General features: G+C 42.1%; 1 long non-coding RNA gene across 5 annotated transcripts in view; it reads right to left on the bottom strand.

The window, feature by feature from the left end:
* Nucleotides 1-17297, bottom strand: part of LOC114887765 — a 37032-nt gene extending 19735 nt beyond the window's left edge. For 3 of the 5 annotated variants that reach the window (XR_003791574.1, XR_003791578.1, XR_003791577.1), the window contains exons 1-3: nt 16623-17297; nt 8344-8514; nt 5245-7815 (exon numbers count right to left, since the gene is read on the bottom strand). This is a non-coding gene — a long non-coding RNA (uncharacterized LOC114887765). The remainder of the gene's footprint in view (nt 1-5244; nt 7816-8343; nt 8515-16622) is intronic. The other 2 variants (XR_003791575.1, XR_003791576.1) reach the window with 2 other exon arrangements.
* Nucleotides 17298-17617: the final 320 nt, after the last annotated feature.

Raw genomic sequence — 17617 nt, forward strand, 5'->3', positions numbered from 1 at the left:
ACTTTCTGCCTTCGTTTCTCTTACAGGGTCACGAGCTTTCTCTTCAAAGTGACAGTTTACAAAACCAGGATAATCGGATCAAGATTTCACACCAAAAAGTCTGTTGTGGTTCTAGAGGATTAGCCCCCAAAGACGCTATAACTAATTTTAGATTTTTCAATACTTTTTATAATATTTTTATTTATTTATTTTTGGCTGCGTTGGGTCTTTGTTGCTGCACGTGGGCTTTCTCTAGTTGTGGCGAGTGGGGGGCTACTCTTTGTTGTGGTGGCTTCTCTTGTGGAGCACGGGCTCTAGGTGCGTGGGCTTCAGTAGTTGCAGCACGCGGGCTCAGTAGTTATGGCACACGGGCTTAGTTGCTCTGCGGCATGTGGGAACAAACCCGTGTCCCCTGCATTAGCAGGCGGATTCGTAACCACTGTGCCACAAAGGAAGTCCCTATAATATTTTTAAGCACACAAAAAAGCATAGATAATGATACAATAGACATTCATGCATTTATGATTCACTTGAACACCTAAAATATTATAGATTTATTTGAAATCCCAATCCTATTTCCCTTTCTGCTTAGAGGTAAAAATAAAACTCAGGATAGTGTTTTTCAGACCCATGTGTGTATTTATACTTGTACAGTCTTTATTAGTGAACACATATAGTGTTGACTTGTGTGTTTCAATTTTTTTCAGGAAATTGGCGTCATATGGTATCATTCTGAAGGTCTTGATTTTATTGATCAACATTGTCTTAAGAGTTATTTATGTTAATACATATGTATGTATGAACATATGTAAATGTGTATATATGTTAATACATAGTTGATTCATTTTTTTTACTGCTGAAAATTTCCCTATATAACTCTGCCCATTTTATTTACCTAATCTCCTTACAAAAAGTAATGGTAATTAGATAATTCATCTTTTTCTTTTTCTGTTTTTTTTTTGAATTTTTGAATTTTATTTTATTTTTTTATACAGCATGTTCTTATTAGTTATCCATACACATCAGTGTATACGTGTCAATCCCAATCTCCCAATTCATCACCCCACCACCACTTTCCCCCCTTGGTGTCCATACGTTTGTTCTCTACATCTGTGTCTCAATTTCTGCCCTGCAAACTGGTTCATCTGTACCATTTTTCTAGGTTCCACATATATGCGTTAATATACAATATTTGTTTTTCTCTTTCAGACTTACTTCACTCTTTATGACAGTCTCTAGATCCATCCATGTCTCTACAAATGACCCAATTTCTTTTCATTTTATGGCTGAGTAATATTCCATTGTATATATGTACCACAACTTCTTTATCCATTCATCTGTCGATGCACATTTAGGTTGCTTCCATGACCTGGCTATTGTAAATAGTGCTGCAATGAACATTGGGGTGCATGTGTCTTTTTGAATTGTGGTTTTCTCTGGGTATATGGCCAGTAGTGGGATTGCTGGGTCATATGGTAATTCTATTTTTAGTTTTTTAAGGAACCTCCATACTGTTCTCCATAGTGGCTGTATCAATTTACATTCCCACCAACAGTGCAAGAGGGTTCCCTTTTCTCCACACCCTCTCCAGCATTTGTTGTTTGTACATTTTCTGATGATGCCCATTCTAACTGGTGTGAGGTGATACCTCATTGTAGTTTTGATTTGCATTTCTCTAATAATTAGTGATGTTGAGCAGCTTTTCATGTGCTTCTTGGCCATCTGTATGTCTTCTTTGGAGAAATGTCTATTTAGGTCTTCTGCCCATTTTTGGATTGGGTTGTTTGTTTTCTTTAATAGTGAGCTGTTTATATAATTTGGAGATTAATCCTTTGTCCATTGATTCATTTGCAAGTATTTTCTCCCATTCTGAGGGTTGTCTTTTTGTCTTCTTTGTAGTTTCCTTTGCTTTGTAAAAGCTTTTAAGTTTCATTAGGTCCCATTTGTTTATTTTTGTTTTTATTTCCATTACTCTAGGAGGTGGATCAAAGAAGATCTTGCTGTGATTTATGTCAAAGAGTGTTCTTCCTATGTTTTCCTCTAAGAGTTTTATAGTGTCCCTTCTTACATTTAGGTCTCTAATCCATTTTGAGTTTATTTTGGTGTATGGTGTTTGGGAGTGTTCTAATTTCATTCTTTTACATGTAGCTGTCCAGTTTTCCCAGCGCCATTTATTGAAGAGACTGTCTTTTCTCCATTGTATATCCTTGTCTCTTTTGTCATAGATTAGTTGACCATAGGTGTGTGGGTTTATCTCTGGGCTTTCTATCCTGTTCCACTGATCTATATTTCTGTTTTTGTGCCAGTACCATATTGTCTTGATTACTGTAGCTTTGTAGTATAGTCTGAAGTCAGGGAGTCTGATTCCTCCAGCTCCATTTTTTTCCCTCAAGACTGCTCTGGCTATTCGGGGTCTTTTGTGTCTCGATACAAATTTTAAGCTTTTTTGGTTCTAGTTCTGTAAAACATGGCATTGATAATTTGATAGGGATTGCACTGAATCTGTAGATTGCTTTGGGTAGTATAGGCATTTTCACAATATTGATTCTTCCAATCCAAGAACGTGGTATATCTCTCCATCTGTTTGTATCATCTTTAATTTCTTTCATCAGTGTCTTATAGGTTATACCTTTTTAAGAATTTTTCCATTTCTTCCAGGTTGTCCTTTTTTTTTTTTTTTTTTTTGCGGTACACGGCCCTCTCACTGTTGTGGCCTCTTCCATTGCGAAGCACAGGCTCTGGATGCGCAGGCTCAGCAGCCATGGCTCACGGGCCCAGCCGCTCCGCGGCATGTGGGATCTTCCTGGACCAGGGCACGAACCCATGTCCCCTGCATTGGCAGGTGGACTCTCAACCACTGCGCCACCAGGGAAACCCAGGTTGTCCATTTTATTGGCATAGAGTTGCTTGTAGTAGTCTCTTAGGATGCTTTGCATTTCTGTGGTGTCTGTTGTAGCTTCTCCTTTTTCATTTCTAATTTTATTGATTTGATTCCTCTCCTCCTTTTTCTTGATGAGTCTGGTAATGGTTTATCAATTTTTTTCATCTTCTCAAAGAACCAGCTTTTAGTTTTATTGATCTTTGCTATTGTTTTCGTTGTTTCTATTTCATTTATTTCTGCTCTGATCTTTATGATTTCTTTCCTTCTATTAACTTTGGGTTTTGTTTGTTCTTCTTTCTCTAGTTCCTTTAGGTGTAAGGTTAGGTTGTTTATTTGAGATTTTTCTTGTTTCTTGAGGTAGGCTTGTATTGCTATAAACTTCCCTCTTAGAACTGCTTTTGCTGCATCCCTAGGTTTTGGATCGTCGTGTTTTCATTGTAATTTGTCTCTAGGTATTTTTTGATTTCCTCTTTGATTTCTTCAGTGATCTCTTGGTTATTTAGTAACGTATTGTTTAGCCTCCATGTATTTGTGTTTTTTACGTTTTTTTCCCCTGTAATTGATTTCTAATCTCATAGCGTTGTGGTCAGAAAAGATGCTTGATATGATTTCAATTTTCTTAAACTTACTGAGGCTTGCTTTGCAACCCAGGATGTGATCTGTCCTGGAGAATGTTCCATGTGCACTTGAGGAGAAAGTGTAATCTGCTGTTTTTGGATGGAATGTCCTATAAATATCAATTAAATCTATCTGGTCTATTGTGTCATTTAAAGCTCTTGTTTCCTTATTTATTTTCATTTTGGATGACCTGTCCATTGGTGTAAGTGAGGTGTTAAGGTCCCCCACTATTACGGTGTTACTGTCGATTTCCTCTTTTACAGCTGTTAGCAGTTGCCTTATGTATTGAGGTGCTCCTATGTTGGGTGCATATATATTTATAATTGCTATATCTTCTTCTTGGATTGATCCCTTGATCATTATGTAGTGTCCTTCCTTGTCTCTTGTAACATTCTTTATTTTAAAGTCTATTTTATCTGATATGAGTATTGCTACTCCAGCTTTCTTTTGATTCCATTTGCATGGAATATCTTTTTCCATCCCCTCACTTTCAGTCTGTATGTGTCCCTAGGTCTGAAGTGGGTCTCTTGTAGACAGCACATACATGGGTCTTGTTTTTGTATCCATTCATCGAGCCTGTGTCTTTTGGTTGGAGTATTTATAGATAATTCACCTTTTTCTTACTAACACGATTGAATTATTTTATACTCTGAATACTAATCTTTTGTTTGGTTATCTGATTCTCAAATTACTTCTTTCAGCCTGTGGCTTATCTGTTCTCTTTGTTTATGGCATCTTTTCAAACACAAGATTTTTACGCATCGAAGGCAAATGTATTACCTTTTATGGTGTATGCATTTCGAATCTCAGGAGATCCTTCCATATCCCAAGGTCATGTGGTAGTTTTTACCTTTTTAAAAGAATTTTAAAGATTGACTTTTTACATTTAGATGCTTAATCCCCCTTGGTTTTACGTGTATATTTGGTACCAGGTGGATGTCTCTTTGTCTGTGTGAGTTTCTCTCTGCCAGAGTGCACATTAGAATAGCCTTGGGAGCTTTGTAAAAAACCATTTTCTGGGCCTCATCCCAGAACTGATGAAATCTTAATCCCTGAGGGTAGAGCTGAGACATTAGCACTTAAAAAAACCCCAACTCCCCCAGGTGGTTCTAACACGCAATCAGGGCTGAGAACTTCTGCTCCAAGGTCAGACCAAGAATAGAATTGCTGGGGTGTCTATCATGGGGTGGGTATTACATCGTTAGCTACAGTGGATATTGCCAGTGCTCTGTAAAGTGATTATAACTATTTACGGTCCTTCCAGTAGAGAGGTCCAGTTGCTTCACATCTTTGAAAACACGTGGGCATTATTATCCCAATTAAATAATAAGGAAGCCACATCCAGAAAGTTTAGGTGATTTGGGGACTTGCCTAAAAATCACACAGCAGGTGCAGCTGTGTCTCCACCACCTTTGACATCCTGTCCCTCTGTTTACACATATTGCTTCTGTCCAATGTGCTTCATTCACTAGCATCCCTGGACAAGGACGCTGGCAATATTTATGGTTCTGTATATACCCCCATTTGGCTCCTATTTGGACTCCAAATTCAACCTCAGCGTGGAGAGATTCACCCTACAACTGACTTCTCCTAAAATTCTTATGGAGTCAGCCACTCCCATAAGCCCAGGCTTTCAAAACACACAGAAACATCAAATTAAGAGGGCGGGGTGGGGGGCGGAGGGGGGCTGGATATTAACCAATGTGTTACTCTTCGAATGCCCGTTGACAATTTGCCAAGTTTACAAAAATGTATGTATTCCTTACTCTGTGCCAAGGAGCAGGCGAGATGTCCTAAGAGCTTCAGAAGCACAAGGCGGGGTTTCTGCTCCTGGGAGATACAGAGGCTGTAATGCAAATGAGACAAGGCTTAGGCAACTCAGTTTTAAATTATCAGTAGAGAGTTTTAGGTGATATGATTTTAAAGATGTGATTCCTGTGAGCTAGTTGTTTGGACTAACCTTGGAATTTCCTTCCCACTCTGCCTCTCTAGGGCTTTATGAGATAAGGAAGCCTTTAAGGCTGAAGACTAGATAGAACCTTCTCCTTGGTCCTGGTAGGCAGCCTCTAAGATAGCCCCCAGTGGTCCTGTTATCCATGCCCTTCTATAGTCCACTCCATGCTGAGCAGGGCTGACCTGTGTAGCCAGCTGGCTGTGTGGACACGATACCACGTGACTTCTGAACTAGGTTATAAAAGGCCCTGTGGTTTCTGCATTGCTCTCTCTTGAACTGCTTGCCCTGTGGGAAGCCAGCTGCCAGGTGGTTAACACACTCAGCAGCCCTATGGGGAGATCCTTGAGATGAGCCATGACTTCCAGCCAATAGTTAGCACTAACTTGTCACCCATGTGAGCGAGTCACTTTGGGAGTAGATCCTCGGCCTTAATCAAACTTCAGATCAACTGCACCATATCTGACACCATGACCACAACCTCATGAGAGACTTGGGGCCAGATCTACCCAGACAAGCTGCTCTTGAAATCCTGACCCACAAAAATGATGTGAGATGATGTGAGATAATAAATATTTGTTTTGTTTTGTTTGAAGTCACTAAGCTTTGGGGTAGTTTGTTTTGCAGCGATAGATAACTTATACAATGGTTTTCTTATAGAAGCATCACCAATCTGATAACAAGAAAACAATTCTAATTGCTTAAAAGCCTTTAAATATTGTTATTACTCCCACAAACTCTGAAAGAGGCAGACAGTGAAAAGGGAAGTCTTAGAGAAGGTGAGTTATTTCTTTAATTCACAGGGACTAGATGGCAGGGATAAAAAGATATCTCAGATTTCAATTATTTTTTGTCCAGTACTTGCACTATCAGGTTACAGCTATTTCAAAAACAGTCCGGTAATTCATTTATGGCCGTACAACGTTAGGTTTATAGGTTCATACATGGTATATGTGTAATTTAGAAAAAACTTTTTTTAAAGTACTTAAAAAAAAATGCTGAAAGTACACTAGCTAGCATTCTACACACTCCTGTCACTACCAGTCTGTTTTCCCACTTTAATAAATGGTCACCATTTATTTCTAGAGAAAGGGTCCCCTTGTGGGCAAATGCACGGTTGACAGTCTTTCTCAGCTCCACACACAGAAAAGGAGCGGGAGGTTTAAAATAATCAAAAAGAAAACAGAGCAGCAACATCAGAAAAACAAAGATAGTTTCCTATCACTGCTGTAACAAATTACTGAAAACTCTGTGGCGTAAAACAACACAAATTCATCTCACAGTTCTGGAGGTCACAAGTGCACATTAGGTCTCACTGAGCTCAAAATCAAGGTGTCATCAGCCCTGCGTTCACTCTGAAGACTCGCCGGGAAAATCTGTTCCCTTGCAGCCTCTAGAGGTTGCCTGCATCCCTTGGCTCTGGTCGCATCCTTCATCTTCAAAGCCAGCAGTGTAGCATTTTCAAATCTCTTTCTCTGACCTCTGCTGTTTCCATCGTCACATCTTCTCTGACTCTCCTGTCTCCCCCTTTTCGTTATAAGGAACCCCTGTGATCACATCAACCCACTGGCAGAATTCAAGACAATCTCCCCATGTCAAGATGCTGAACTCAATCCCATCTGCAAACTCCCCTTTGCCATGTAAGGTAATATACTCACAGTTTCCTGGAATTAGAATGTGGACACCTCTACGGGCCATTATTCTGCATACGGGGGGCTCAGAACCACGGATGAGAAGCAGGATGAAAATGCACTGCGGTAAGTGGGCTGAAGAGCTCCAGGCCCAGACATTCAGTGGGAGCCCCAAGTTTCATTCCTGGGGGGAGGTCATGGGAACTAAAAGTCTCAAATTAGATGGGGGATGGAGCTGGATCCCTGCTTAAAGTTGTGGGCTGGGCCAGGCTAGGCTAGGGGCTGAACTAAATTGTTGCTGAAACCTGCTGGGGCTAAGGTGTATAACAAGCTGCAAGTCCAGGGACGTGGGTCGACCAGGATTCAGCCTGCAGTCCAGGGAGTGAGCCAGGCTGCTTGCTGGCTCAGTGCCTGGATCTGTGTCATCCTTAATCGCTCAGTGGGGCAGCCCAATTGTCAGAATAAGAGCCAGTTCTGGACTAGAGCCTTGAGGATGGGAGGGAGGCAAATGCAAAAGCATAAAACTGGGAGGGGTGAGCACAGAAGGAGAGAGACAAAGAGAAACACACAAACTCTGAACATGGTCCATAAACCAATATTATAAAACATGGAGGGGCTTCCCTGGTGGCGCAGTGGTTGGGAGTCCGCCTGCCGATGCAGGGGACGCGGGTTCGTGTCCCGGTCCGGGAAGATCCCACATGCCGCGGAGCGGCTGGGCCCGTGAGCCATGGCCGCTGAGCCTGCGCGTCCGGAGCCTGTGCTCCGCAACGGGAGAGACCACAACAGTGAGAGGCCCGCGTACCGCAAAAACAAACAAACAAACAAGAAACACTGAAAAGATGTAATACTAAGGCAGTCAACAAAATCAGTAATTAGAATATGAGTTTATTTCAGATGAAATTAGTCTTAATAAAATAATCTGACAAAGACTTTAAACTGAGCATGTTTAGTTTTTGGTTTTCATTTTTTAAAATTTTGTTTATTATCATTGTTTACCAATGGGGAGATGCAGTTTATTTACACCAGCGGTCATAGGGGCAAGGGGGAATACACAGTAGTTAGCAGCCCGTATAGGATGGACTACTTATGCAAAAAAAGGACTCTCCAAAACAAAGGACAGTGGTGAGCTTCACTGCATTTTAAACTGAGCATGTTTAGTTTGCCCAAAGAGATAAATGAAGTGGTTCCAGGGGATCCAGGATGCTGAGGTCCTGTTTGAGTTTGGTAGGAGATTACCAACACTGCAATCTGGACTTTGTTAGGGAAAAGGGGTATGTCCTTACCTTGGAGCCCATTTGTTAGGAAGATCTTTTAAGGTCCAAGCTTGAAAAGGTGGTCCCTTTGCCAAGTGTATAAAAATGTCCTGAGAGGCCACATTACCCACAGACAGACCCAGATGTGTCAGGTCCAAACAGGGAAGCAATTCGGAGTCTACAACATGAACATCATTTCACCTAGAAAACAGGACAAAATTTTGTCTTTGAAAGTTGAGGGATGTTAAGTATCCTACCCTTTGCTATATTCCCACTACACAGTTTATCCACAACTGATTGGTTTTTCTGTAGTAAAGAGTTTCTCAGGTCAAAAATTCTGTTCTATTCTCATTCAGGTCATTCCAAAGACTCAGACGCTGTAGTCCACTGCAGCCCCAAGGAATGTCCCTATGAATCCTCAACGATGAGTTTACAGTTTGTAGAGAGGCAGAGAAACTACCTCGTTTGGAGACATAAAATCTTTTAAACAGGTAGATCCTCTTTTTACTCAGCAAGGATTTTTTTTTAAAATAAATTTATTTATTTAATTTTTGGCTGTATTGGGTCTTCACTGCTGCACGCGGGTTTTCTCTAGTTGCTGAGAGCAGGGACTACTCTTCGTTGCGGTGTGCGGGCTTCTCACTGTGGTGGCTTCTCTTGTTGCAAGGGCTCTAGGCACTTGGGCTTCAGTAGTTGTGGCTCACGGGCTCTAGAGTGCAGGCTCAGTAGTTGTGGCGCATGGGCTTAGTTGCTCTGCAGCATGTGTGATCTTCCTGGACCAGGGCTCAAACCCGTGTCCCGTGCATTGGCAGGCGGATTCTTAACCACTGCGCCATCAGAGAAGCCCTTCAGCAAGGATTTTAATGAGCATCTACTATGTACAAGTGTTCGGCCATATGGCATGAGATTTCAGAGTACAGTACTTTTTCAGGACCTTTGGGGTTAAACTGCAGGTTTGAGGTGACATGTTTTAGTAGCTCTAGAATCAGCACCTGAGTTCAAATCCCGGCCACTCCCCAGGCACCTCCTCTGGGTTCAGAGCAAGTTGGCTCATCTCTTTGCGACTCTGCCCATATTTGTAAACTGGGAATAATACTAGTAACTACCATATAGGGTGTTGTAAAGATTAAATGAGTAATGCCTGAAAAGTACTCAGCCCCATGCCTGACACAGGCAGCACCAATAGATGTCAGTTAGTAATATAAAACAAATATCCATTATCTGAGAAAGAATTTATGGTGCTGATAAACTGAAAAGGTGCAAACAAAGGTGACAATGTGGCAGAAGAGTGATGTCAGAAATCTGAGGGTAAGGCCAGTCAGACAGCCTTCAAACCAGACGAAGGACATTCAACAGCAGCAGAAAAGGACCTAGGATTATACCTTTGGAATCTTTTTTTTTAAATTAATTTATCTATTTTTGGCTGTTTTGGGTCTTTGTTGCTACACGCGGGCTTTCTCTAATTGCTGCGAGCGGGGGCTACTCTTCGTTGCGGTGCACGGGCTTCTCATTGCAGTGGCTTCTCTTGTTGCGGAGCACGGGCTCTAGGTGCGCGGGCTCAGTAGTTGTGGTGCTCATGTGGTGCCTATGTGGGATCTTCCCGGACCAGGGATCGAACCCGTGTCCCCCGCATTGGCAGGTGGATTCTTAACCACTGTGCCACCAGGGAAGTCCCCTTTTGGAATCTTTGAAAATGTGAATCTTTTATTCAGAGGGGCCCTCAGTTAATAGCATTGTATGTAACTGCTTTCTGGTCTTCACTGACCATGAGAGGAAGTAGACAAAAAACTAACTAGTTCAATTCACATGGAGATGCATTGAACGTCAAGTATATGTGCTGAACCAAATTAAAACTACTCTGAGACAAAGAGGGGGAGGTGTTTCTGTCTTTCATTTTATTTTATTTTTTAATTTAATTTTTATTTTATTTTATTTATTTATTTTTTAAATATTCATTTATTTATTTGGTTGCACCGGGTCTTAGTTGCGGCAGGCGGGCTCCATTATTGCGGCATGTGGGCTCCTTAGTTGTGGCATGAGAACTCTTAGTTGTGGCAGGCATGTGGGATCTAGTTCCCTGACCAGGCCCCCTGCATTGGGAGCACAGAGTTTTAACCACTGCGCCACCAGGGAAGTCCCTAATTTTTATTTTATATTAGAGTATAGTTGATTTACAATGTTGTGTTAGTTTCAGGTGTACTGCAAAGTGACTCAGCTATACATATACATATATCCATTCTTTTTCAGATTCTTTTCCCATTTAGGTTATTACAGAATATTGAGTAGAGTTCCCTATGCTATACAGTAGGTCCTTGTTGATTATCTATTTTATATATAGTAGTGTGTATATGTTAATCCCAAACTCCTAATTTATCCCTACTCCCACCTTTCCCCTTTGGTAACCATAAGTTTGTTTTCTAAGTCTGTGAGTCTGTTTCTGTTCTGTAAATAAGTTCATTTATATCATTTTTTTATATTCCACATATAAGTGATATCCTATGATATTTGTCTTTCTCTGACTTACTAGTCTTTCATTTTAAAATAACATTTCATCTATTTATAATTGTATTTAAAGTAGAATATTTGATAATTACTATCATGTATTTTAGCCCTCTCACTCTCACTCTCTATGGAATGCTCCCCCTTTGAACGTCTACTGCTAATCTCTAAAAGATTATCAACGGGAATCATCCTTCTAATTGGTTCTGCCTGAAGGACTTAACCAGGATGTCACCAAAACACAAGGTGTGGGCTTCCCTGGCGGCACAGTGGTTAAGAATCTGCCTGTCAATGCAGGGGACACGGGTTCAAGCCCTGCTCCGGGAAGATCCCACATGCCACGGAGCAACTAAGCCCATGAGCCACAACTACTGAGCCTGCGTGCCACAACTACTGAAGCCCACGCGCCTAGAGCCCGTGCTCCGCAACAAGAAAAGCCACCACAATGAGAAGCCCGTGCACCTCAAGGAAGAGTAGCCCCCGCTCACCGCAACCAGAGAAAGCCTGTGCGCAGCAACGAAGACCCAACACAACCAAAAATAAATAAATTAATTAATTAAATAAATAAATTTTTAAAAAAGACACAAGGTGCAAACAAAAGAATATGGGAAAGTGTTCAACTTCACCGGTAATCAAAGAAATATGTATTAAACATGAGCTGCTATTTTCATTCAATTAATAAAGATTTTGAACAAAACAGTGGCTAACATAGGCAAGGGCCTGGCAGAATGAACACTTTCATAGATTTCTGGTGATTAACAACAAAAACAAAAGCCATACTGTCCACAAGCTCAACAAGGAGATATTTAACTAAAACGTGCCACCCACAAGAAGGAATTTCACAGCCAGTGAGACTCATGAAGTGGTGACATGGTAACACATACACACATACACACACACACACCAAGTAACAGAAGAATACGAGATCGTTAGGATGCCATTACAGCTGCACCTAAAAAATACCCAGGAGTCATAGGAAGAAATACAGCCATGGTGTGATCAGACGGGGAGATTACAGTGATCACTTTCTATTTCTGTTTGTCTCAAAGTTCTTATAATGAGGAGATATTATTTTTAAATATTTTCATTTACTTTACAGTCTATCTTAAAATTTATTTTAATTATGTAAAAATCTAGTGGTCAAACATAATCTAGTGGTGAAACATCACAGCTCTCAGTCCCCGGTTCATATCCAGTTAAAAAAAAAAACAAAAACAAGCAAACAAAACATCACAGCTCTCAAGGTGACAAAAGGCCAGGTTGCGGGGACAGTAGAACTATCCAGACCATTCTCCTGAAGGATTCTAGAACATTCCTAAGAGCCTCAGAGCCTACCTGGTGAAAAAGTCTTTACTAGTAATCTGTACTTATCTTTGGGGAAAAAATGCACTGACCCACCAGAGCTTCACAGTGTAGCAGAGACTATAATCCTCAACAATTTGTCTTCTTATTTCACCTTCTCCCCCTTGCTCAGTTTTTCCGAGGAAATGAGATCTTCAGGCACAACTTCAAGTTCTGGAGAGATGTCATGGCAAGAACCCCTCTCCATTCCAGTGGTTATGGTTTCCTATTTTCCTGTGGGGAGAAATCCCCTGGGCTCCTACTTTTTCCAGGAGCACACAGTGCCTAGGGAGCATCCTGAATGCCCCTACTATCTGGGAAGAATCTTAGATTGATTTTTACCTGGCTCTTTGAAAAAGAGAGGCAGAGTATATGAGAGAGAGCAAAATGGGGCATTATCGGTAAAGCAGAACATAGGTACAGTCTTACGACCTAAAGGAATGTTGGGAATTATACTCTGACTTGTATATACCCAGGAAATCCCACAAAAGGATGAAGGTTGTTTTTTGTTGTTGTGTTTTGTTTTTTAAAGTATATCTTTTCTCAGACAATATAATTTAAGAGACAGAAAAAGTGAAGGGCACCAATTGCTGTGAAGAACACGGTTTGTTAACCACGGAACATTGTTTAAAAAGAAGAGCCAGGACCTCCCTGGTGGTCCAGTGGCTAAGACTCCACGCTCCCAATGCAGGGGGCCCGGGTTCGATCCCTGATCGGGGAACTAGATCCCGCACGCATGCCTCAACTAAAAGATCCCGTGTGCCGCAACTAAGACCCGGTGCAGCCAAAATAAATAAATATTTTTTAAAAAAAAAAAGAAGAGCCAGCATTATCTGAGCGAATATTGCTAATAATTGTATGATGTCCTTTTTTTTTTTTTTTGGCCGTGCTGTGCTGCGAGAGGGATCCCAGTTCCCTGACCAGGGACTGAACCCGCGCCCCATGCAGTGGAAGTGCAGAGTCCCAACAATTGGACCACCAGGGAAGTCCCTGTCCTTTAAAACTGTGGACTGGGATTAGATCGTTTGCCAAAGAGCCACTGAGTAAACAAAAGCAGGAATTCTGATTTCTCTTTGGGATGATTACCTGTCCCTTAACCACCTTCTCTGCATCTGCTGACTGAGTGTGAGGGCCCACACAGCAGCTGTCTATACCATCGGACTAGGATTTAACCTACCTCTAACTGGTCCAGCAAGTTTACATTCACAGAAGGAAACATTTTCTCTTTTTCCCACCCCCCACCCCATTCAACTTCTAGTGCAGTTTAAGTCTCAGGAATGTTTTATCATATAGAAACCGAAGTTACAAATCTTCTCCCAGGAAGTTCCTTGCAAGTTCAGCTTTAGAAGACCTACTTTCCCACCCTCACTGTTTTCTCTTGCGGCTTGGAGATGTCTTCAGCCTCCAAGATCTCTTGAAGGGAGCCATTCAGAGGCAGAAGAACTCTTCTGTAGAGGAATTTTGGTCACGTTGGCTAGTTCCTTAAAGCAGTGGTTTCCAAGGCTGATGTGTAGGCTGGGTTTGGTGGGTGACAAGGATTCTACTGATTTGTGCAAAATGAGAAAAATAAGAACAATGCAAGAGTTTTTCAAAGAGGAACTTATTTATCCGGCAGTGATGTATTCTGAAATTGTGTACTCTTTTATTTTTTGAGTTAAAATGTCTTTTATAGTAGTAGGATAATAATAAATTGTAGGTTTCAGATAAAAACATGCATATTTACTCAGTAAAATTAACACAATGTAGATGCGCAAACATTTCTGTTAATTTTACACCTTTGTGAAATCCAAAAGTCCAGAGAACCATCACTTTAATAGATTTAATCAGAGATTTAACTTGAGATAATGGACTTAATGAGACTTAATTGAATTTCATTCTGATGAGGAAAGTTTTGAATAATCTGTCTCTGGACACTCAAAAAGTCAACCAACTTGAAAGCAACCAAGGTGCCCTTCAGTAGGTGAATAGATAAATAAACTGTGGTCCCTCAGACAATGGAATTCAGCAGTAAAAAGAAATGAGCTATCAGGGCATGGAAAGACATGGGGAAACGTAAACGCATATTACTAAGTGTAAGAGGCCAATCTGAAAAGGCTACGTATTCTGGGATTCCAACTATATGACATTCTGGTAAAGGCAAAACTTTGAAGATGGTAAAAGATACCAGTTGCTGGCAGGGAGGAATGAATAGGGAAAGACAGAGGATTCTTACTACTCTGTTTGATTCTATAATGGCAGATACATATCATTATAATTTTATCTAAATCCATAGAATGTACAACAACTAGAATGAGCCCTAATGTAAGGTACAGACTTTGGGTGATAATGATGTGTCAATATAGGTTCATCAGTTGTAACAAATGTGCCATCTGGCAGGGGATGTTGATAACTGGGAAGGCTATGCATGTGTGGGGCAGGAGGTATATGGGAAATCTCTGTATCTTCCACTCAATTCTGCTGTGAATCTAAAAATGCACTTAAAAATAAAGTTATTTTTAAAAAAAAGTCAACCTACCAAGCAAAATTAATGATTAGTTAGAACCATCATGTGGGAGCAAAGATCAGTGGTCAGATAATGAAGACCAAAACATTAGTCTCTTAAGCCTAAAGCTTTAGAACTTCAAGATCACCTCTCACATAGCTGAGAAAACTGATTTTGGTGGGTTCTAGTCCTGGCCCTACCACTAAATTGTGATATGACCTTTAACTGGCCACTTATCACTCTGGTCAGTTTCCTCGACTGTAAAGAGTCCCTTCTGGGTCTGAAATTCTGTGACTTAACAAGTTTGTGATCTCCAAGTTCAACATGTTAAGAAAAACAGAGGGTTCCTCGTGGGTAAAGGGTCAAGTCTGGGGAAATTCAGACTGATTGCAGAAAGCAGCAAAACACTCAGTGAAACAAAAAACTGAGAAACACTCAGTTTTTCTTACTGCCTTAAATGGCCATGACTTATAAGTTGTTATTCTAGAGTGGTTTGATAGTGAGGGGGAAACTAAGAAGAGATTCCTACCCCATCCCCTCTCTTTTTTTAAAAAAAATTATTTATTTATTTTTGGCTGTGTTGGGTCTTCGTTTCTGTGCGTGGGCTCTCTCTAGTTGCAGCAAGCGGGGGCCACTCTTCATCGCGGTGCACGGGCCTCTCACTGTCGCGGCCTCTCTTGTTGAGGAGCACAGGCTCCAGACGCGCAGGCTCAGTAGTTGTGGCTCGGGCCCAGTTGCTCCGCGGCATGTGGGATCCTCCCAGACCAGGATTCGAACCCGTGTCCCCTGCATTGGCAGGCAGATTCTCAACCACTGCGCCACCAGGGAAGCCCTCTTTTTTTTTTTTTTCATTAACTGACTTCTGTAAATGAGGCATCCTGCTCAAAGGGCAGTGGATCCAATGCAGACAGTCCCCCGGCCTCCTAGCAGACACACAGCATGGGGCTCGTCTCTAGATTCAGAGACTACCACTTGATTCCCCAGCAGCTGCAAGAATCATTAATACTGGAGGGACCTTAAAAAGATGCCTGTTTTACTTCCTTTACTTTGCAGATGGGAATGTTGACACTTGAAGTCACACAGTGGGGCCCAGAGCGTTTTGTCCCAAGTCCAGGGCCCATGCCCCTACATCACACAGCTGCTTCATTAGGCTGCACGGACTCCACCTATTTCTGTCGACGTCCTGAGAGCAGGGGAACTACTACTCATTACCTGTGGCAGGAAAAGAAAGATCCCACCCCATGTCAGTCGGCCTCCCACTGGAACATCGGCAGCAGGAGGATGCCTCAGACACAGCCACGTGACCTAATAAGGCTAGCACAGAGGGAGGAGGTCATGGAACATGAAGACAGAGATGGGGTGTGCCAGGATACCCGGCAAACCACCCGGCACTAAGAAAGCAGCAGGGAACAGATTGTCCCTCAAAGCCCTCGGAAGGAACCAACCTTGCGGACACCATCTTCAACTTCTGGCCTCCAGAGTGGTGAGACAATAAATTTCTGTCATTTAAGCCACTCAGTTTGTGGTACTTTGTTATGGCATCACTAGCATAACAGACTTTGCAAACTTTCTCTGTCAAACACCTTCCAGCTGTCAAACAGACTTTGATTTTTGCAGAACCAAACGAAGTTGCCTTTTCTCCAAAGTAGCCAATGACTGTGAAATTTCAAAACGTGAAAAGGGCGCGTGTATTTAGAATTTCAGAATCATTCATTGGAAGCAACACAGTTCAACCACTCATTCTGAATAGGAATTCCTTATACAGTATCTCCTTCAGCCAGGGGCAGAAAAGAGTGCTATACCCCTAGGGGAGCGGTCCCCAACCTTTCTGGCACCAGGGACCGGTTTTGTGGAAGACAATTCTTCCACAGACAGGGGGCGGGGGGGGGGATTGTTTCAGGGTAATTCAAGCACATTACATTTATTGTGTGCTTTATTTCTATTATTATTACATTGTAATATATAATGAAATAATTATACAACTCACCATAATGCTGACAGGAGGCGGAGCTCAGACGGTAATGCAAGCGATCGGGAGCGGCCGTAAATACAATGAAGCTTCGCCTGCTCACCCTCTTCTCACCTCCTGCTGTGCAGCCTGGTTCCCAACAGGCCAAGGACCAGTACCAGTCCATGGCCCGGGGGTTGGGGGCCCCTGCCCTAGGGCACAAACAAGGCAGGACAGCCCAGATGAGATATTCTGTAATAGAATATTCTGTAATAGAATAGAGGTGTCACCTTAGAACACAACAAAGGATTAGTGTGCTCGACTACCTTCCATGCTCGAAGCTACAGAGAGGAGGGCCTTACAAACCTTAAATGAGGAAAATGGGGCTGCCGTCTGTGAGCTCAACTCCAAGACCACTCATAAGGCATCAGAGCGGAGACAAGCAAAGTCCCCCAAGCAAAGCAAAAGGAACATAAGTGGCCAATGCTTCCTATTCCAGGGCTGTACACTTCCTATCCAAGGAAGGATGAGTTTTAGTCACCAACTTTAAGCATTTCCTGTTCCAAAGGAAAGGTTCTCTCTGTTGACCTGAAACAAATAGACTGCCAGATATTTTTCCAGCTAGGATGGGTTTATCCGGGATAGCAGAGAAATGCAATTTAGGGTCGGCCTCGACGGTGAGCTCTGGGCAAGTCCCCACACAGCAAGGGAAAAGAGATCATTTTTATAGGGAAGGAAAGGAAGTTGGGAGGGCTAGTGTAAACAAAGGGTCCGTGGCTTTTCATTGGCTGAGTCCTTGCCAGGAAAGAGGAGTCTTTCCTTCTTTCTGTTGGGCTCCGCTGTTGCTGCAGGGTGTGAGAGCTCCCCCTGCTGGTCTCCCAACTCTATTTAATTGAGGTATGTATTCAGGGAGTATGGCGGACCTTCTGTATTTCTGAACCCGCCAGCAAGGCTCTCCCTGTTATAAGCTCGATGCCTCAGGCTGCCATAGCTGGCTGCCATTAACCATGCGTCTAATTTCCCGTGCTGATTGC

This window comes from Monodon monoceros, unplaced genomic scaffold (assembly GCF_005190385.1).
Source record: "Monodon monoceros isolate NGI ecotype Baffin Bay Population unplaced genomic scaffold, NGI_Narwhal_1 Super_Scaffold_7, whole genome shotgun sequence".
In the NCBI taxonomy this organism is placed as follows: domain Eukaryota; kingdom Metazoa; phylum Chordata; class Mammalia; order Artiodactyla; family Monodontidae; genus Monodon; species Monodon monoceros.